General features: G+C 37.2%; 1 pseudogene; it reads right to left on the reverse strand.

Annotated features, from left to right (window-relative positions):
* Positions 1 to 13,634: 13,634 nt before the first annotated feature.
* Positions 13,635 to 14,683, reverse strand: LOC110203988 (fructose-bisphosphate aldolase A pseudogene; annotated as a pseudogene).
* Between the last annotated feature and the right edge of the window lie 7,867 nt (positions 14,684 to 22,550).

Genomic DNA, 22,550 nt, shown 5'->3' on the forward strand with positions numbered 1-22,550 from the left:
AATGAGTCAAAGAACAGATCATAAAAACAATCACTCAATTAAAGAGAATAACAATGATGCAATATACAAAAATCTATAAGATGCAGCAAAAGCAGTAATCAGAGGAAAAATCTACATTTCTAAATTCTTATATCAATAAAATAGAGAAACAGCAGGCCAGTGAATTGGGTATGCAATTTAAAACAATTAGAAAAAGAACAAATTAAAAATCTCTAATTCAACACCGAAATATAAATCCTGAAAATGGAAAGAGAAATTAATAAAACTAAAAGTAAAAACTTGTCCCATAAAAACAAAACTGCTATAAGGTTAACATAATAAAATACTTTCTAATCATTAAAAATGAGAGTACAATGATTGCTTCAGGAAGGAAGTAAAACTGGTGATCACTTGGGTATATTACAGATATGTGACAAGGTATATGAATAACGTGGACAATGGATGGAAAGTATGCACAGTATAACGATAACACAATAATGGTGATGATGATGATGATGATACCTAACATTTATATAGCACTCAGTATGTGCCAGGTACTGTACTAAGTACTTTACTAAGAAGGCGCTGGCATCAGGGGCACAGGAAAAAGATGGGTGATGGCTACTTCCAGATGGAAGAGAGGTACTGACCAGAGCAGGTATGAGGCGGGTCCTTTAACATTTACACCAGGGTAGTCATTGGGATGTCCAGAACCTGTGTGATGCCATCCTGACTTGGTTCATGTCTCCTGGTCTTTATACCTTGGCTCAACAGTTGGCAAACGGGTGCCTTGTATGTTGAAGGACAAACAAGTCTGCGTTGTGCCAGACTCTGGTAGGGGGCAGGCCCCCAGGTCTTAGAGCTTTTCAGAGCATGCAGGTGGATTTCACCGAGCTACCCCCTGTAGGACACCTCAAATACCTACTGGTCGTAGTGGACCGCTTAACTTCTTGGGTCAAAGACTTTCCTTTTCATGTGCCACTGCTCCTGCAGTGGGAAAAATTTTACTAGAGCAAATAATTCCAAGGTATGGAGTGTAGAACGGATTGATTCAGACCAGGCGACCCATTTCACAGCCAAGGTTCTGCAGGCTCTAGCCCAAGCCTTGGACGTTACCTGGGAGTTTCACACCCCCTGGCATCCTCCCTCATCTGGTAAGGTTGAAAGGATGAATCAAGAGATTAAGAAACAACTTACCAGGTTAGCCTTAGAACCAATTGCACTGGAACAGATGCCTGCCTCTGGCCCTTCTCAGAATCCAAACCAAACCCCGCAGGGACATAGGGCTCTCTCCTTATGAACTTTTGTATGGACACCCTTACCCTGAGGAGAGGAAGGGAATTAGGACCCTCTGTTTGAACAAAAGGATAAATTTTCAAGAGAATATGTATCTTCCCTGGCAAAACATTTGAATACTCTTCAGATAAAGGAACTAATTGCTCAAACCCCACCATTGGGATTCCCAGTCCACAGGTACCAGCCCGGAGATTGGGTCCTGATCAGAGTTTGGAAGGAGGAGAAGCTTACTCCCACCTGGAAGGTCCCTTTGAAGTTTTGCTGACCTCAGATACTGACATTCAGACTAAGGAAAAAGGTTGGACTCATTACACAAGGGCAAAAGGACTGATGGATCCCCCTTTGGTGTGACTGTTGAGTCCAGACATCCTGAGGAGCTGAGACTGCATCTCGGCAGAGGTCTCTTAGAGGCTGGACACATGAACAATAAGGGCTGGAAGTGCTTGGGTGGTATGATCATCATAGCCTTTGTTCTGTTGCTCCTTTTTGTATTAGGCATTTTTATCTGTTGGGGGACCACATTTTGGCCAAAGAATATTTCCCCTCTCCCCCTGGTGGTGCAATCAGAGTGTGACGCCATAGAGGTTCCCTTGATTATTTTCTTATTGAGCTTGTCCTCCCTTTCCTTTCCAGCCCCAATCCCCTGGCTCCCCAGGGTCAATAGCTTCCAAAGCCTTGTTCAAATTATACCCAATACCTTTAACCTCACTAATTGTTGGATATGTGGAGGCCACAGCAGTGAGAATATTGGCCTTGGTCCCTGTTCCCCTGAAGCCACAATGGCTCCTTAGTAATAAGTCAGTAGTTAATAATGGGACAGGATCCTGGGAGAATGGGAAGAGCATTCATGGCCCCTTGCTGAGAAAAAGAAGGGGTTATACTATCTGAACCAAACAGAGGGAAAGACCCCATTAAGAGAGTAGCTGTGAATGAACCTTCACAGGGCTCTCAAGAATCAGATCATATAACTGCACTGAGATTCAACGGCAGTGGAACAAAACAGGTACCCTGGACTTAATCACAATTTTGGGAAACCCCACACTGATCAAATTAAGGGAAGAAATATCCCAATGTAGGGAGTGAGGGGAGCCATCGAAGTCCCCTATGCAGAATGGAGGTGGGTCAATGAAACTGGTGGAGAGAGGGCTATTCCCGAGAGTATTGGAGTAAGACGAACTGAACCGGAGATCCCCTCATCACTAGCTGCAAGTGGGAAGAGAGTGTGACACTGTGGAAATGTCAGTATAGGAATGGGAGTGAGGGCAGGCCACTAGACCCAGGGACAGGGAATATTACCTGAAAGTGGGAAATTACTCTGCTATGTTCCATCACCAACAGCCAGTTTTGAGGAGGCATTATTGGATCTGTGGCCTCACTGCTTAAGCCCACCTTCCTGTTGATTGGACTGGGATATGCTATATTGGATTAGTCCATTCCAAATTCTTTTCCTCTTAGGACAAGGAGGCAAACATTTTTCCTAGAGTTGTCTGAGGGTATACAACTGCTTATTTGCTGCTCGTATCTTGCCTCCCTACTCCGTCTGCCATGGGTAGGTCACCCAGCTCTCGCGTGAGACTTGCTAGAATAAAACTTCTGTTTCCTACCTGGAGAAACCTCTGAGTTTTTATTTGGGTGAGTGGTCTCTATGTCACTCATGGTGAACCTGTGCCTCGAGGCACATGAGATCATGGAAGTAGCCAATGGCAAAGCCAGGACCAGACTGAAATTTCTTAACTCACAGGCAGGCTTTCCACTGGGCCTCTTTGAAGATCCACGTTTCTTATTTCCTTAGAAGTGATGCAGATTGTCTATGTCTATGCTTTTAGGCAGTAGAGGAAGAGAAGGATCTATATTAGTGCTGACTGTGAAAAGAACAAAGTGAAATGTTTTAGCTGGTTGTCATGTAAACGGAATTCCTCAGTCCTTCAGTTCTGTGGAGTACTATATTTTCTTTAAGGGACATAATTTGGAGAAAATGTTATTTTAAGTGCATTCTTTGTTTTCTGTACAACTACAACTCAAAAACTCAAGGAGGGTGAGTTACTGGAGCAACCTCAGAATCCTTCTTAAAAGATTAGTATAAGTACTATAGCTATTGTGCTTGCCTTCAGTAAAATATGGCTGTCCTTTCTAAAGTTTCAAATTTCATATTTTCTGACTCCTAACTTCTATTGATGAAATATTAAAGCAATAGCCTTTGTTAAAGTGAGCATAAACAAATACCCTTCCCTACAGTTTTCTCCAAGAGTGTTCATTTTATATTCTAACTCTTAATTCTGTTGGTTTTGACACATTAGACGCTTTGTTTTGTGTGGAAATGCTTTGTATTTGAAAGTTAACTCTGTCAGAAGTAGTTTTGAGTTCCTTTAAATGTGATCATCCTGTTCACATCTGCTCACCTGCATCCTGTTCATAAGAACCTGATACACATCATGCACAAAACTTTAAAAAGGCTTATGTAAGTGCTAGTAACAACTTGTATAGTTAATATTATTTTGTAGATCCATTTACAATTTGTGCAATACTATATGTAAAAGTCTTTGTTGCCAATAAAACTCTATCCTCTGTAAAAAAAAAAGTTTCTTTCTAGCATGGTTGAGTAAGTTCACAGCTCCACCAACAGGGCATTAGTGTCTCAATTTTCCCACATCCCCTGCAACATTTGTCATTTCCTTTTCTGTCATATTGAACAATCTAATAGGTGTGGGGTGGTACCTAAGAGTTGGTTTAGTTTGCATTTCTCTAATTAAAAGTGATTTAGACCACTTCTTCATATGCCTATATATAGCTTTGATTACTTTGTCTGAAACTGCTTTTTCATCTCCTTTGACCACTTGTCAAGAGGAATGGCTCTTATTTTATAAATTTGATCCTTTTCTCTCTATATTTGAGAAATGAAATCTTTATCAGGGAAACTTGCTGTAATTTTTTTTTCAATTGTGATTACTGTATGTTCCCCTCCTACTCTCTTTCTCCTTTCACCGTGTCCATTCTCAACTGTTTTACTTCTGAATACCCCCTCCCACTGTTGCGGTCTGAGAGGTTGAGACCCCTCAAAGACTGGAGTACAGGATGGGTCATCTGGAATGAATTCACAGACTCAAGCGTTCTTTAAGTCAAGGTGGTAGAGATATATTGTTATGCTTTTCAGCGGGCAAGGATTCTTAAGGAACCTTCAAGAGACTGAGGATGGAGGGAGGGTTTATGTGGAAAAGGGAATGGGAAAGGAATGCCAGGGATACTGATTAGGTAATCCAAAGGTCCAGGTGTCGTTGGGAGCTATGGATGGGAAACTACAGGAATATACCAGACAGGGAGGGACATGACAGAGGTGTGGCTCTTGGGAATCTGGCAGGAGGAAGAGTCCTTGGGCTGGCCAAGGACAAAACTCCTTGGGCTGGGTGAGGCACCCCTCTCCCTCTGTCTTGATGAGAGAATGCTCTGCAACAAGGGAAAGCTTTCTCACAAGACAGGAGCTTACTAAGGAATTGGGAGGCTTCCAAGACGCGATCTGAGTGCTGGGTCCTGAACAGCCCAGCACTCTCTCACCTAGCTTTATGTAGCTACACCAGAGAGAGAAATGAGGGTTATGCTGGGGCCCACGTAGGAGTAACTGCTAGACACAGTGTCCTTGGTCTGGGGAATGATTGTCAGAGACAGTGTTTCTGAGACTAGGGAGAAATTGGGATCCAAGTACAAGCACAAGCACCCAAGCACCCCATCATTCCCCCCTTAAACAGATGGGACCCAAATCTATTGGGTGAGGGACAAAGGTCTCAATTTCTGAAACTGCTTCCTGCTGGGTTTGGGCATAGAGCTGTCCCTGCCTCCTGGGGTCCCTCTGTTCTAGGGTTGGTTCTCTCGTCAGTGTCTGGAACTTGGCTGATGCCAGATCCAGGGGGTGATGGGCTGTGGTCTCAGACAGAGGCTGGTATACAGATTGAGCGGTCATCTGGAAGTGGAGGGCACTGAGCCTAGAGGACACAAATCTGACAAGAGATTAAGCAGACAATGAAGGGCCAAAAAGAAGTAAAAGAATATAATCCTTTTATTATCCTCATATATATACATATACATACATATATACATATATATATACATATATACATATACATACATATATATATATACATATATATACATATATATATATATATTATATATATATACGTATATATGAAGTGGGAAAAGAATAGAGTTAACATAGAGATAAGCCAGGATCCCCAAGAAGAGGATGACCTTGGTGTACTAAGGTTTTCATCGATTTCTTGCATCCAGGTAAATTTCTTTAGTCCTATTGAGCTCCACCTATTGAGAGTTGTTAATATACATACAGCAGGAGGTGTTAGCCAGGGCACAGACACCTCCACAACATTTTCAAATTACGCAACATTGATAAAATTTAGCCAATCAAGTAATATTTTATTAAGCACTTTTGTCCTAGACCACGGTAGGAGAAACGAGGGCTGGGGTACAGGGTAGGAAGGGGTCTTGTACATGCCCTTGCACTGAGCCCAAAGTTCGCAAAAGCAGAACTCCACATTTGGCCTCCAGGCTCTCCACCCCTAACCTAGGAGTTGTGCTAAATGATGACAATACAAACAAACAAAACAAAACAAAACATCCTTGGCCTGAAGGCACTCACAATTTAATGTGGAAAGCAACATGCAACTCTCTCTCTCTCTCTCTCTCTCTCTCTCTATATATATAATATATATACATATGCACACCTCTGACCCTAACCCTAACCCTAAATGCCTCCAACTCTCTCTGTGTATGTATATATGTATGTATGCACGTAATGTGTATGTGTATATAGGTGTGTGTATACACACATCTGTATATACACAGATACATGTATGTATGTGTATGTACCTATGTGTATATATATCAGACTTTAACAAAATAATAATTAACAGAGGTAAAGTACTGGAGTTAAGAAGTTTCCTGTAGTGAAAGTTGGAATTATGGTTGGAACTTAAAAACTCCTAAAGGTCAACAGAAAGTGAAGAAAAAAGAAACTATTCCAGGCATGAGATGCAGTCAGAAAGAATGTGCAGAGCCTAGACGTGGTGTTGTTCAGGATACAGAAAGGAGGCCAGTATCACTAATTGAACAGTTGGGAATAAGGTGTAACAAAACTTGATATGAAAAAAATTGGCTACATCATGAAAGCCTTTGAATACCTAACAGAGTATTTGGTTTAACCCTGGAGGCAATGGGAACCATCAGAATTTATTGAATAGGAGGGTGACCTAATAGGAGGGGGGCACTTTAAGGAAAGTCATTTTAGTGGCTGAATGGAGGACAGATAAAAATGAAGAAAGACTTGAAGAAGGCAGACCCAGCAGTTGCTATTGAAATAATCAAGGCAAGAGATAATAAGTGTCTGCACTAAGATGGGGGCAGTGCCAGAGGAGAAAAGGAGTCACATTTGGGAAATGTTGCAAAGATGCGATCAATAGGCATTGGCAGAAGTTGAATATTGGTGATTTTCCAGTCAAATAAATGATGTGGTAATACCACACAGAAAAGTTAATTTTGAATATCAAAATTAATATAATTAAATTCAAAGTATGAATAATCAAGCAACAATTATTTTAATATCTAGACTGGGTAACTCATATTTATTTTTATAGTAGGAAATTATGGTCATGATAATATGTTTCTATATCCAATAATTTTTGCCCATGGACCTGCTTTCAAAAAGAATGTTAGAAAAGAAGACAAACTCTTGTTGTTTGGTCGTTTCAGAATCGTCATGATCCCATCTGGGGTTTTCTTGCCAGAAGTACTAGAGTGCTTTGCCAATTTCTTCTCAAGCTCATTTTACAGATGAAGAACTGAGGCAAACAGGGCCAAATGACTTGCTCCCGGTCACATAGTGAGTGTCTGAAGTCACATATAAACTCTAAAAGACTGAAGGATCAGCACTCTTATGTACTGCAAGTGCCACTTGGCTGCCACATATATTTTCTGATGTGTTGATGTCTGGAATTCTGGAATGTTGCTATCATTCCAGTGCCACACAGGAGATCTTTAAGAAATGCTCATGATCTAATTGCTGCAACAATCTAAGAAACAATTTCATATGATGCCAAACTTCCAAAAGGCCTCCTTTATAAAGGAATCTTAGTAACATTTGATTTTTAGCTGGTAATGATCTGGTAAATAAGTAAAAGAGACATCTTCTGACCCAAGCATTATCCAATCAAATTGTAAAATTTGATATTCTGCTGGCTTTTCTCAGATGTTGACTCTTTCCCTGGCATAACTACACTACTGTTTCTTTTCTTGGTGGTGGTTAGATGATCTAATAAAGCACTAATATTCTAAATCCCAGTCAACTACTAGTGCTTTTGAGGTATCACTGTTGTCACCAAGACATTGGAAAATAATGCTTCCTCTAGGCTTTTTGAGCTCTAACGAGTCACTGTTGCAATGGAAGAAAAGACACAAAAGAGAAGCAAACCCATCTCAGTAGTGGTTTTATCAAAGCATACTTGACCCTCTAGACCACTCAGGCTGCAAAGCTGCAAAAAAGAAGCAAACCTTTTTATATCTGAAGTACAACCTTATTATACCTGCCAGCAGCCGACGTGAATGTATGACAGAGCAGTGAAAGAAAAAAGGGGAAGGGGAACTGGAGAAAGAAAAGTCGGGCTAGGCGAGTCTGAGACTGATGCTCATAAGACTGGTTTATTTTCAGAGGTTACAAGATTATATAGAAAACAGCTTTGTACCATGAGAAATGATTTCCAAGCGCTAATTGATAACATAAACAACCTAAGCAGCTAAAGATCCTCATTTTCTCATGAGAAAATAGTTTCAATGGCAAATTTCGTGTCTATTGTTTTCCTGCCCAGTTCTTAGTATTGTCTCCCCAAGTCAGCCACCCAGTCTCAATGCTGGGCATGAGTAAGAACTTAGAATCAAGAAAGCATAACAAAGAAAGCTAGGGCAAGAGTCATGGGAGAGTTTATCCCGAGGCAAGCTTCTATCCATACTGACCCCTAAAGTCTATAAGGACTTAGAGATTTTCCAGAAGGACTCGGACTCCTACATATACCCATCAAATTGACTAAGTTGACAAAAAAGAAAATGACAAATGCTGGAGGGGAAATGGAAAATAAGTATGTGAAGGAACTGTTGGTGGAACTCTGAATCCTAAAAGCTATTAAACTGTGCATATCCTTTTACCCACTGATATTGCTACCAATTCTATCCTCCAAGGGAAAAAAAAGAAAAAGAAAAAAGAAAAGGACCCAAATGTACAGAAATATTTATAGCAACTTTTTTTTTTGTACCAAGAACCGGAAATTGAGACAGTTGAACATTTGAGAGAGGAATGGCTGACCTGCCCAGGGGTTTCATAAGCTTAATTACATCAATCAAGTATTTGCGACTTGTCATGGAGGCACTATATTATGTTGTGGAAAGAATAGTAGTGTTCCACAAACTACCATACCATCCACCAGTGCCTTTGTTGAAGTGAGAAATCATTGTGGAGAGAATTTCCCTTCTTTGTCACTATGTGCAAGAAATAGATACAGGAGTTCTGGGGAGCGGCAGCATATGTATCCTCTTATTTTTTGTCTCCATCAGCTTTTAGCACAGCTATCACAGTTTTCTTGTGGGAACTGATTATTAGGTTTTAATTATAAATTAATTATTTAAATTATTATAATTGGCAATATTTTAGTTGCTTATTTCTTTTAAACATTTTTCAATTATTTAAATAATTCAAAGTTAAATTGTATTTGTTGTAATATCTCGTTTTTGGTAAAAAAAATTATTGTAACACTTTAGGAGAAGCAAGCAAGGATTCTTAAGGAACTTTGGAGAAAGTGAGGATGGTGCTGGAGCTTATATGGAAAAGGTGTATGGGAAAGGAGTGTCAGGAATGCTAAATAGGCAATCTAAGGGTCCAGGTGTCCTTGTAATTATGGATGGAAAAGTGTGGAGAGTATACCAGATATTGAGGGAGTTGTCAGAGGGATGGACATTGGGGATTTGGTGCAAGTAAGAATCCTTGGGCCAACAAGGGACAAAAATCCTTGGGCCAGGCACCCCTCTGTTCCATGTTCTCTGCAGCAAGAGAAAAATTTTACACAAGACAGGGACCTACTGAGAAATTGAGAGACAGGGGACCAAACACTGTATGTGTATGCAGTATGTGTGTATGTATGTATATACGTATGTATGTATATATATATATATATATATATATATATATATATATATATATATATATGTGTGTGTGTGTGTGTGTGTGTGTGTGTGTGTATAGGGTGTGTGTGTGTATGTATATATGGGTGTGTATAAATTTTTTTGCCTATCTAGGACTGGTTTTGTTGTATTTGGTTATTTGGTTAGACCTTGTATTTTACTTTTTTGGGAGGAGAATTTTTTGTTATCAGAACTGATTTTATCAAAACAAATTTCCATTGTGAGGTTTAAATAATATATGGAGGTGAGACTTCACCACAGTTTTATGTAAGTTTAAGCCTGTTTCTGAAGCATGAGAAATAACAGTTTAGCAATATAAAAACTGGTAAATGGTTAATAAACTCTAAAACTTTTAAAAAGAGATTGTCATTAAAAACACATAGAATTATTTTTATTTATGAAAACATAAAGAAATAGGGGAAAACACTATTTTAATCTCTTAAATATGACTTTGTTGTTTTGTTTTTAAATTTTAATAAGTTTTCTTGAAGCCAAGATTCCTTTAGGTTTTCTTTTTTTACAGAACAGGGTTTTCTGTGCTTAATTTGTTCGGTTCATATTTTGGGGAATTATTTGAAGTCATACAAAAATTAAGTATTGGGGGGGGATATGTTTTAGTCAACAATTCCAGCAAATTTGTTTTGTGTTCTTTGTTCCTATGAAGAATCACATTGAGAAAAATGACTGTCAGAGGGGGATGGGAAAAACATGAGTCACGTGATGACTTTACTACTTCCGGAAAAATCGGAAGTAAAAAGAACGTGGTTGTGCTTCTACAAGGTACTTTTCCTTCATTTGTTTTCTGTTGACATTACTGATTCTGTTTGCAAATAGACCTCAATTCAGTTTCCAGCTGATACTAATGAATAAGGCTTTTTAAAAGCACCCATTTAAATTCACTTCCTAATTTTTAATCAACTGAAAAAAAAAACCCAAAAGCAACAATACTTAACATACACACTTAAGATTAGATTTATATTTATATTTCTCAAGTATAAAACATACCAAGTGATATAATACTATCCTATAACAATAATAGCAATATAATAATAATAATAAATAGTAGTAATATAATAATAACAAAGTATAGTAAACATGAAAGCAAAATGTCTTGATTCTGAGCAATTTTGATGAGGAAATGCAATCTGACAAAATACCTTTATTTATAACTCAAATCATGTAATTGAAACAACCACCCAAAGCAGCAAATAAGTTATGACTGGTAATTATTTACTTAAATCAGTAAGTCAAGAAATTTATATATGTCGGATACCAAAAATGTGCCAAAATCTGGGGGTACAAAAAATTCATTTTTAAGAAACAGACAATAACTAAACAACTATATACAGACATCATATGCAGGATAAATTAATAATTTTAAAATACAAGAAAGTAGAATTAAGTAAGATCAAATGACTTCTGTAGAAGACAGGATGTTAGGCACTCAGTTCTACTTCTTAACACAAACTCAATATAAAATAGAATTCTAAGAATCATTATATAAAGAACACACAATTCACTTGAGACTCAAGAGAATTTCACTTGTTGCATCATGAAGGCCTAAATTGGAAAAATGAATCTGTCTCTCAACATTGTTAGGTGTTTTGAACAATTTTTACATATAGGATTCTTAATCCAATTTTGAAAATGATATCACATTTTTTACTGTCATCTCTCACTAATCATATTAACATGATGAAATAAAATTGTAGGGTGATCTCATATAAAGTAAATAACCAAGCTGTTGTAAGGCTCTTCATTATTTGTAATTCAAATGACACTTCAGAATGATACCTCACTATACATATGTGTCATATCCCAGCTCAGAATTAACCAGGTGGGAAAATGTCTTATTTGCAGAGATGGGGATAAGTCAAGAGAATCCTACCTCCACTTTTGCAAAATAATTCTCTCAGCTTTTCCAGAGACAGACACCACTTGGGGCAGTCCTCAGACTTCAGGGGCATGTACCATTTCCCTTCAATGATTTTCAGACACTTAATGCTATAGACTTGGAATAACAGCATACTAAAGTGTCAAAAGAATTCCTTAAACAGCAGAAGTTCATTAATTACACCTTACAACTAGATAATTGTTATTTCTCTCATATGTCAGACTGAAAATTTCAGGTAGAACTTTTATCTTCACAACTATCATTCACAAATTTGATCTATTCATCTATTCATAACCATCATTCCCTACCTTGGTCTGCAAATAAAGCAAAAGGAGAACATAAAAACATTTCTAGAATGCAATGAGATGAAACCCCCCATCAGAATCCATGTAAACAAGTGGGTCATATGTAGGTACAATTTCCTTAGTGAAAACTTTTATCAGAGGGAGCTGTGGTTTTAGAAATAAGGATGAGCTCAACTTTGATCAAGAACTGACTTAGGTATGATTATAATCTTTTTTAAGTGCCCAGAAAGGGGTGCAAGCTCAGACAGCCCCCAGTGGATGTGATTTGAAACACAAGCTTATTAAAAGCTGCGCAAGTTGAACAAGTAGCTGTTTTGCAAGTTGCTACAAAGGTGCACTCACCCTGGCCTCACTGAATCTGTTACCCCTTGTGTGCCACAATGACCTTCTTATGAACTAAAAAAGTGATAGAAATTGTGGGGAGGAGTGGCTTACATTTGTGAAAAACAGAGATAAGGACAGTTTTGCTGGAGGGGGCTTAACAGTTAGGCCAGTCTGAGGTCAGAATGTGTACGGCTTTAATGTGAGTGAATTTATCTATTTATTCTTGTTTGTAAATGTTTTATTTTTCTTGCATTCTCAGTTATAAGAGGTTTGAGGATAGAGTGAGGAGACAATGCAAACTTAAAAGTAAAATAACATTTAGTTTAAAATAAATAAAAGCTGAATATGCTGGAAACAAAATGTTGGCTGAGGAACAGCAAAGAAGGACAATAAAATTAAAGAATGTAGGGGTGAGGTGTAAGGTGTAAGAAGCTGTAAAGGAGTGGGAAGTTAGGTTACGGAGGAGTTCAGAAGTCAGACAGAGGCTTTTCTATTTGTTCCTGGAGGTGAAGGTAACCTGTTTAAACATCATGTTGGCAGCTAAATGGAGGATGGTTTGGAGTAGGGAAAAACTCAGCAGACAGACCAATAGCAGGTTATTGCTTTAGTATAGGTGTGAGGTAATGAGGACCTGCATCAGTGCTGTAACAGTATTTGAAAAAAACTGCTATCTGCAAGAGATGTGATTTATGTAGGAAAATAGAATTGATTAAGGTAGATTTGGCAAAACATTGAATATAGCTAGGTAGGGTGAGAAATGGAAGAGTAAAAGGTGACACCTAGTTTAAATCTGAGTGACTTGGGAGGATGACTAGTTCTGTGGAACTGGGGAGAGAGGAGAGGGAGGGAGAAAATTTAAAACACAAAAGCTTATGGAAGTGAATGTTGAAAATTAAAAATACATTAATTTTTAAAATTTAAAGGGTTTATAAGATTTTTAGTATTTTCTAAATCTACTTTTATTTTTTATGTAGTTACATTGTTTCTTTTTAAAAAATCTATTTGTCCTTTAATGTTTCCTTTGTGCATATTTGCTTTTTAAATTTTTTTTAATTTCCTAGTTTTTTTTCAACTTGTGAACCCAGTTCATCACTGTTGTGTTTACAAAAATTTTGTTAACATATATGTTTTCAGAGGTATAATTTTTCCTTTAAAGACTGCTTTAACTGCTGTTAAGTTTATGTAATTTAGGCAGCTAGGTGGAGCAGTGGATAGAGCACTGGCCCTGAAGTCAGGAGGACCTGAGTTCAAATCTGGCCTCAGACCAAACACTTGACACTTACTAGCTGTGTGACCCTGGGCAAGTCACTCAACCCCAATTGCCTAAAAAAAAAGTTTCTGTAATTTGGACCATTCCTTAGTCAGGATATTATAATTAAGTCACTTTTTAATCCTGTGTCTTTTTTCTTTGTTGTGTGTTAAATAGTTGTTTATTGGACAAAGTGGTCTCAGGAGGGGTCACTAGATTCACCAGAGAGCAACAACACCACACAAGTTAGGAGTGATGGGAGAGGTCAGCACATAGCTCTGGGATCTCAGCCTTTTCCTGGACTGTGAGGGTTGGCCTGGAGTGTTAGGGCATACCAAGGTGGAAGACCTTGACTTATTTAGTAGGCATGGTTAGAGACAAAGAGAGACTCACTGGCTGCCCCTCCTGACTTTCCACTTGGAGTATACTTGCCTTGAGCAGCTTGGCTATTAGCGGTGGCCCACTTAATATATTCCTCTTGGGCAGCCTGGACGTTTTCCTTCTTTTCACCCCAGGTCTTGAGGGCAGATGCCTGCAAAGCTTGGCTGTAATAAAAGGTCAGGGTCCATGGCATGTGCAAGGGGCAGGTGTTGATGACATTGAGGTTGATGGAGGCATCTTCTTCACTCTGACCCCCAGATAGGAAGGTGACAACAGTGACTGCAAGAGGCACAGTCCGGTGAAGGACAATGACCGTGGCCATTGCGATCTCATGTGAATACTTCTGGGTACAGGGGTGACACGTGTTAGACTTCAGCAAGGTCCCTGCCAGATAGACATGGTGGCCACTCAGAGCTTTGTAGACAGCAGTCAGTCCCTTCTCAGTGACATACTGACAACACTTCAGATCATGTTGTCCATCAGGGAGGATCTCTGGCTCCACAATGGGGACAATGCCATTTTGCTGGCATATCAGGCCAGCACATTGGCATTCTCCATGACAGCAAGTGGGGAAGGTGTATTATCCCCAATCTGCAGTACACAGTACCACTTGACAGTCAACTCCATTGTTCTTCTACTAGACACGGCGCTCACTCAGCCCTTCCAGACCTTGGTCCCTACCAGGAACACTATACCTTTGTCCACCTTGATGCCCACAATGCCACCCTATGCCTTTATGACATTGGGGAAGGGACGACTACCATCGGCTTTCTGGTAAAGTGTCTCATGGAAAAAGATGACACCTCCAATACAGGAGTTCACTCGATTGTCTTTTGTCAGAAGTAACTGCCTATAAAGGTGATTTTCCTCTGTGTTCTCAGTTCCAATGGACTGCAGTGGCTTTGCAGTGCTACCAGTGGACTCATCTGCTGCCAAGATTCTCTTGCCCGGAGCAATAATTTGATGAGCTATATCAGACAGTTCTTTCTTTTGCTCTGTTGTCAATGCTGGGTATTGGCAAGGCATGTTTTCCTTGGCTGTGCTGGTAGTTTCTGGCAGAAAGCAGACTGCTTATCGTCGAGTACTGAGCTTCTGCCAATCCTGTCTTTTGCTTTTGTTCCTTTTATTAATTACTATTTTTATTGAATTAAAGTTTACTAATAATGTGTATGTTGTAAAAGAGGCATTTTCATTAATGTTTCCATTTAAATTTAAAAGCTTGCTAAGTCTTTCAGAAGTAGCTTTTCCAGTGATTTAGCTCTGCATTTTCTTTTTTATCTTTCATGTTTAACCAGTTCTGTGAGAGCAACATTAAAGTGTGCAATTATGATACTAAAAATATCCTATGGAAAGTTAGCTTACATTTCCTTTATGAATTTCATCATTATACTGTTGTTATTGTTTCATTGTCTATAGTCTCTTTAATCATAATGTAGTTTCCCTATTTAAGAGGAATGATTAATTCATCTTTTTCTGGTCTCCTGGGCAGACCGGCTAAACTAGGTTGAAGGGTCCCAAAACCATCACTGAGTTAAGGGGATGTCTACCCCAAGCATGTGAAGACTCCCCTGGTAAAATGAATGGATGAGAACAATTTGTTACAGCAAGGTGGCCGACATAGTGCTTAGAGCTTGATCAAACATCAACGTCATATATTGCATCCTGGGCCATTGCCAGTCATCTTGACTTTGATGACTTTCTGTAATCTTGCCTCTACTTCACACACGAGTCAGAACCTCACCCCATGATGTCATTGGTCCTTTTTAAAAGGAAGGACAAACAACACTTAAAACTTATACCTCTTTACATATAAATATATGTCCCCTCGACTAAGTGTTGCATCAAACAGAGGAGTGTGCAACGAAGAAACGTAGGCAGGCGGTCAGTGAGACTGAGCCATTTATTATTTTGAGGGTCCAGTTTTAATAGTGAAAGCTAACAATCACCCCTGAGGCGTTCCCACCCTTGTTACATGACTAATCCCAGCCCTTATGCGCATCCTTAATTGTTCACACCTACTTGCCATCCAGGTTCAAGGGTCAGAGTGTTCTAACACCTCCCAGGCACGGGATATTGGTGAGCCAAATATTCTGAATAAGTGAGCCCTTTAAGGGTAGGAAAAGTCAAGCTGTGACCTAAATTCCTTATCCCATATTAGACTCTTTAGCTCTGGCCCTCAACAAATGTATTTTAATTCTTGCTTTGTTTTATAGAATTGCAGCTCCTGATTTTTTGAAAGCACCTGATACACCATACCTTATTGCTGTGTTTCCATGATTTCTGAGAGTCCATGGAATTTTTTTTTACTTTGGAAATTTTGATTCAGTTGCCTTCATTGTTTATTGTGTTCCGATCTCTTTTAGAATTTTGTTCATTTCTCCTTCTGTCTTTGAGGCTCTGTTGTTTACATGTGAGGTGGGTTTGCACTGAAATTTTCGGTATGGGATTTTAGCCTTTCAGTCTTTCTCATGTTTCCAGTAGCTTTGTATCTTCTTTCCTTCCTCACTTTTTGACCCCTCTCTTTTAAGGTGTTGTACAGACTTCTGGGAACGGTGCCTTCAGCCTCCTTAGATTGGGAAGGCTGAGCTCCAATCTGGGATACCTGCTAATGGCAAATTCAAATGCTGTCCCTGAATACCTTTTCCTATTCTCTTGTCCTGATACTTCCTGTCCTTTGAGTATTGGTATATATAGTATATATAGTATATATAGTGTGTATATATATATATATATATATATATATATATATATATATTATACATAGTATATACATGTAGTGTATATATATACTATATATATAGTATATATATATGTAATGTATATATATAGTATATATTGTGTATATTGTATATATATACATATATATGTTGTATATATAGTATGTTGAGGATTAAGTATACTTAATTCACTGGCATCTTCAAGAACTCATGGTAACTTCATATCAAGATGTGCAGTATTGCCATTTTTGTTATGTTGGCCTGGACTCCTCATAAGTTGTTAACAATTTCTCCAGTTATTGAGATGTCTTTATTTGTGTGAAATGTTTTGTTAATTGTATTCGTATAGTTCCTGAAATGAGGAACAGCCAGGAAGCAGGTGACTGTTGCAGAGTAGTTGGAAGGGAATAATGAATAAAAAGGCTGGAGCAGCTAGGTGGCCTTGGAGTCAGGAAGACCTGAGTTCAAATGTGGCCTCAGACACTTGACACATACTAGTTGTGTGATCCTGGGCAAGCCACTTAACCCTGATTGCTTCTCAAAAAAAATAAAAAAAATAAAAAAAATAAAAAGATTGATAAACATAGGAAGGGGCCAGATTGTGAAGAGCTTTGAAATTCAAACAAAATATTTTATGTTTAATCTTAGAGCCTCTATAATTTATTGAGGTGGAGAAAAGGTAATAGGATTTAGACCCGAGTCTCTTCATTTGACTAACCATACCCAGTTTCTTTGACTAGTACTCATGTGGCATGATCTCAAAGCTTTTCACTGTTTTGGATCTCATTTCCTGAACATTTACTAACTTGCCAATATCTTTCCTAAGATGTAGTACCTAACACTGGACACAGTATTTTAATCAAAGTTTCAGTAGATGGCATTTGCATTTTTTTACCTGCTCTTGCCCTAGTGCCTATCCACTCAGATTCTGCCCTGATCCTCCTTTACTCTCACATCTGAGGCTTGAAACTTTGGTATTATCCTCTAGATTGTTCAGATACATTCACTCTATATAGCAAATTTTCTGCCAAATGTTCCCTTTTTATATCTTAATATCACCTTGTTTCTAATAATAGCCACAATTTTTACTCCTTTCTCAGGTCTCTCCCCACCCTAAATATTTACTAAAAACCTAATGGAATGTGTGTGTCTTTGCCCCTTCCCTCTGTAATTAACCTTCCCTTTACACTCTGTACATGGTTATTTGTCTGTCTATCTTCCCCATTCAAATGTGAGTGTCTTGAGAAATGGGATGCAACTTTTTCATTACACTCTTAGTAAATTATCCACGTAGATAAAATCAGCCCAAGTTATCTTCACAGAATTAGTAATTGTTTCTAAGGTCTCACTCCTCAGATTTTTTACACCTCTTTTATTAATTCATTAATGCTCAGTAACCATTATAGTAAATTCTTTAAGCTATTAATATAATAACACCATTTACCAAACAAAGAAGGAAAGTATGCTTGTATCTGTATCCCACAATCTTAGAGGTCAGAAGCATTACTAGGTTTGAGATGAGACAATTTTAAATCGAATCTCCGACATTAACTGTCTGAAATTCAGTTTGTCCATCTTTAAACGAGGCATTTAGACTCTAGAGAATGGAAGGAATAATCAGAGTAGAAACTTGAGCAGAAGAAAATAGTCTTACTGTGTTTTCTTTCCTGTTGTTACAGTACTGTAAATGCCAAACACAGTGCTTGACACATAATGGGTACTTAAAAAATGAATTTTGATTACCTTTAATTAATCATTTCCTATTATCTACTCCTTTATCACACTTCAGCTACACACAAAGATGATCATACCCTTGACTTTGCCATTACACACAAATTTTCCACTTCCATGTTCAATTAATTAAATATTTATTAATTGGATTAAAGAAAGGAAATTCTCTTTAAACTGTTGCTTTCACCTCCCACATTGTGATTCTAAACATAGTAGAGAGGGGTCATGAAGAGTTTAGCATGATTAATATGACTAAATAACAACAAATGCCATTACATTAATGTAACAGTTTGTCCCAGTATGCAGTCAACTGCTTGGCAGTGGATAGAGCCCCAGGTCTGGAGTCAGAAGGACATGAGTTCTAATGTTTTCTCAGACACTTCCTAGCAGTGTGATCCTGAGTTTGACTCAGTTTCCTCACCTGTAAATGAGCTGGTGAAGGAAATGGCAAACCACTCTAGTATGTCTGCCAAGAACACCCCGAATGGGATCACAAAGAATCAGACACAACTGAAAACCAACTGAATGATAGCAAAATTATTTGTGGATTAATTCAGAGCTCTACCAACAATGCCTTAGTGTTTTCCAACAGCTCTTCCAGCATTTGTCATTTTCTTTCTTTTTTTTTTGTTTATTTCATTGGTATGACTTAGAACCTCAGAAATGTTTGAATATGCATTTCTCTAACCATTTCTGATTTAGAACACGTTTCATAAGGGTATTGATAGCTTTGATTTCTTATTCTGAAAACTGCCTATTCACTTTCTTCAACCATTTGTCAATGAGGGAATAGCACTTATTCTTGTAAATTTGACACAATTCCCTACATACCTAAGAAATGAAACCTTTATCAAGGAACTTAATACAAAGTTTTGTTCACTAGTTTTCTGCCTTTTTTTTTTCAAATTTTAACAGTTTTGTTTGTACAAAAACTTTTTATGTAATCAAAATAGTACATTTTATTTTATTTCTTGATTACTCATGAATTCTCCCTTTACCCATAAATCTGACAAGTAATTTTTTCTATGCTTCACTAATTTATTAATTATGTCAACCTTGAGTTCATTGAGTTCATAAAGGCAATTGAGTAACTTAGTGGATAGACCTGGAATCAAGAAAACTTGAGTTTAACTCTATCCTTAGATATATTCTAGTTATGTGACCCTTGGTATGGCACTTCATCACTTTTTGCCTCAATTTCCTCCCTTGTAAAATGGGAGCAATAATGCTACACCAGTAGGAGGAGGCTCAGATGAAATAATTGTAAAGTGCTTTCAGCTCTATATAAATGTTAGCTACTATTTGGTGTGTGATATTGGTTTATACATAGTTTCTTCCAGACTACTTCCCAATACTCCCTATAGTTTTTGTTGAATGGTGATTTCTTGCCCCAATAGCTGGTATCTCTGGGTTGATTAAAAACTGGGTTGTTTTGTTTATTTTACATATTTAGGGCATGATCTCTTGCATTGATCAACATCATGCAGAACCAAATTGTTTTGATTATTATAACTAGTTTGAAATCTACCCCCTCTTCCTTCCCATGCTGTTTTGTTTTATAAGTCCTTTGAAGTACTTGACCTTATATTCCTGTAGTTGAATTTTACTCTGATATTTTTTCTAGCTCTATAAAGGAACTCTTTGAAAGTCTGATGATATGACAGTAAATAAGTAAATTAGTTTAGGTATTATTGTCACTTTTATCACATTGACAGCTTATTCATGGGAAATTAATATATTTCTAGTTATTTAGAACTGCCTTAATCAATATGGAGAATATTTTATAATTCTGTTTACATAGTTTCCGTATCTGTCTTCTTGGCAATTAGATGTCTAAGTATTTTACATTGTATTTTATGCATTTTTATAAATCTCTCTGTATGTGATTTATATACATATCTTATATTTCTTCTTATAGGTTTTTTCTTAATATACAGAAATGTTCATAATCTATGTGGGTTTATTTTAAAAAAACCCTGAAATTGTGCTGAAGTTGTAAATAGTATTGATTTTTTTTAGTTGACTATCCATAGTTCTTCAAACCATTGTATTATTTACAAAAAGTACTATTTTTGTTTCTTCTTTGCCTATGCTTATTCTCTCAATTTCTTTTTCTTGTTTTATTGCTATATCTAGCATTGTTAGTAGTCTTAAATAGTAATAGTAATAATGAACATCCTTTGCTTCACCTCTTTACAGATAATGCTTGTTTTTAGTTTTAGATAGATATTACTTATCATTTCAAGGAAAGTTTTATTTATTCCACAGTTTTCTAGTATTTTAGCAGGAATGGTTATTGTATTTTGTCAAAAACTTTTTCTGCCTCTTTTAAAATAACTTTGCTTCCTTTTTATGTTTGTTTTGCTTCTGATTACTGTCTTTGTTATGTAATTTACATCTTATCATGCCTCTTCATTTTCCCTTAGATTTTTTCCTTATATTTCCTTACTGAATAAGACAGCCCATCTGTGTGTATATGTATTTCCTCCTTTAATCATTGAGGTTCAAGTGTCACCCTCTCCTTCCCTCTGCAGATTCCTTGTTGTATAAAGGGTTGTGAAATAATTTTTCCTATTTTCTCTTCACCCTTCTCATATTGCATTCTTCTTCACCACTCATTCCATTTTTCTCTTGAGATCATGACAGAGTCACACCCAGGTTGTCTTTCTAATCTAGAGAGACTTGTATGAACTGATGTAAAGTGAGCAGAATCAGGAGAACGTCATACACAGTAACAGTCATATGATGCCATGACTAACTTTGATAGACTTAGCTTTTCTCAGCAATGCAAGAATCTGAGACAACTCAACTCCAAAAGTCTCATGATAGAAAATACTGTCCATAGAAAGAACTGTGGCATCTGAATGCAGATGGAAGCATACTTTTTTTTTCTTTCTCATGGTTTTTCACTTTTGTTATAATTCTTCTTTCACAATATGAATAATGTGGAAATATATTTAATATGATTGTATAACCTGTATCGGATTGCTTGCCCTCTTGTGGAGGAGGCAGAGAAGGAAGGGAAGAAAAAATTGGAACTCAGGAAAATGAGTCTTTCTGATTTCAGGCCTTCATTCTATTCATGGTGCCAGTTAGCTGACTGTCAAATGAAATTACTAGTATCAAAAATGAAAAGGTGAATTCCATCAATGAAGATGAAATCCAAGCAATGATTTGGGGGTATTTTACTAACTGTATGTCAGTAAATCAGACAATCTAAGTGAAATGGATGAATAGTTGTAAAGACATGTATTACCCAGAGTAAGTGAAGAAAAAAATACTTAAACTACCAGATCTTAGAGAAAGAAATTGAATAAGCTATCAATGAACTGTCTAAGAAAAAAATCCACAGGGCAAGAGGGATTCACACGTGATTTCTATCCAACATTAAAAAAAAACCCCTATTAATTCCAATACTGTATAAACTATTTGGGAATAGAAGCAAGAGAAAAGTCCTAACCAAATTCCTTTTATGACACATATGTGGTGATTTTATTTAAACCAAGAAGAGCCAAAACAGATAAAGAAAACTATAGACCAGTTTTCCTAATGAATATTAATATAAAAAATGTTAAATAAAATGCTCATAAGGAGATTACAGCACTATATCATCAGGATCACACATTATGACCAGATGATATTTGTACCAGGAATGCAGGGATGGTTCAATAGTAGGAACAGCACCAGCATAAGTGACCATATCAATAAGAAAACTAACAGAAATCATACAATTATCTCAAGAGATGCAGAAAAAGCTTTTGATGAAATACAGCACCCATTCCTAGGGAAAAAAAAACCCTAAAGAGCATAGGAATAAATGGAGCTTTTAAAAAAAATAAGTGTACCTCTCAAAAACCATCAGCCAGTATTATTCGTATTGGGGATCATATGGAAGCCTTACCAATAAGATCATGAGAGAAACAAGGATGCACATTTTCACTGCTATTATTCAACATTGCACTAGAAATGTTTGCTATAGCAATAGGAACAGAAGAAGAAATGGAAGGAATTAGTACAGGCAATGAGGAAACAAATCTATCACTCTCTAGATGATATTATATACTTGAAGAATGCTAAAGAATCAACTAAAAGAATTAGTTCAAGTAATTAACAAATTTAGCAAAGTTACAGAATATAAAATAAACTCACATAAATCATCAACATTTCCATATATTAGCTAAAAAATCTAGCAGCAAGACATAAAAGAGAAATGTCATTTTAATTAGACAATATAAATTCCTTGAGAGTCTACCTGCCAAAAAAACCCCAGGAACTCTATGAAAACAATTACAAAACACTTTTCACACAAATAAAGTAGACCTAAACAATTGGGAAAATGCCATTTGTGCATGTGTGGGCCAAATTAATATAATAAAGAAGACAATTCTACCTAAATTAATTTACTTATCAAATTACCAATTAAGCTACAAAAATTCTTTTATACA

The sequence above is a fragment of the Phascolarctos cinereus genome, unplaced genomic scaffold, assembly GCF_003287225.1.
Source record: "Phascolarctos cinereus isolate Bilbo 61053 unplaced genomic scaffold, phaCin_HiC Scaffold_39;HRSCAF=561, whole genome shotgun sequence".
In the NCBI taxonomy this organism is placed as follows: Eukaryota; Metazoa; Chordata; class Mammalia; order Diprotodontia; family Phascolarctidae; genus Phascolarctos; species Phascolarctos cinereus.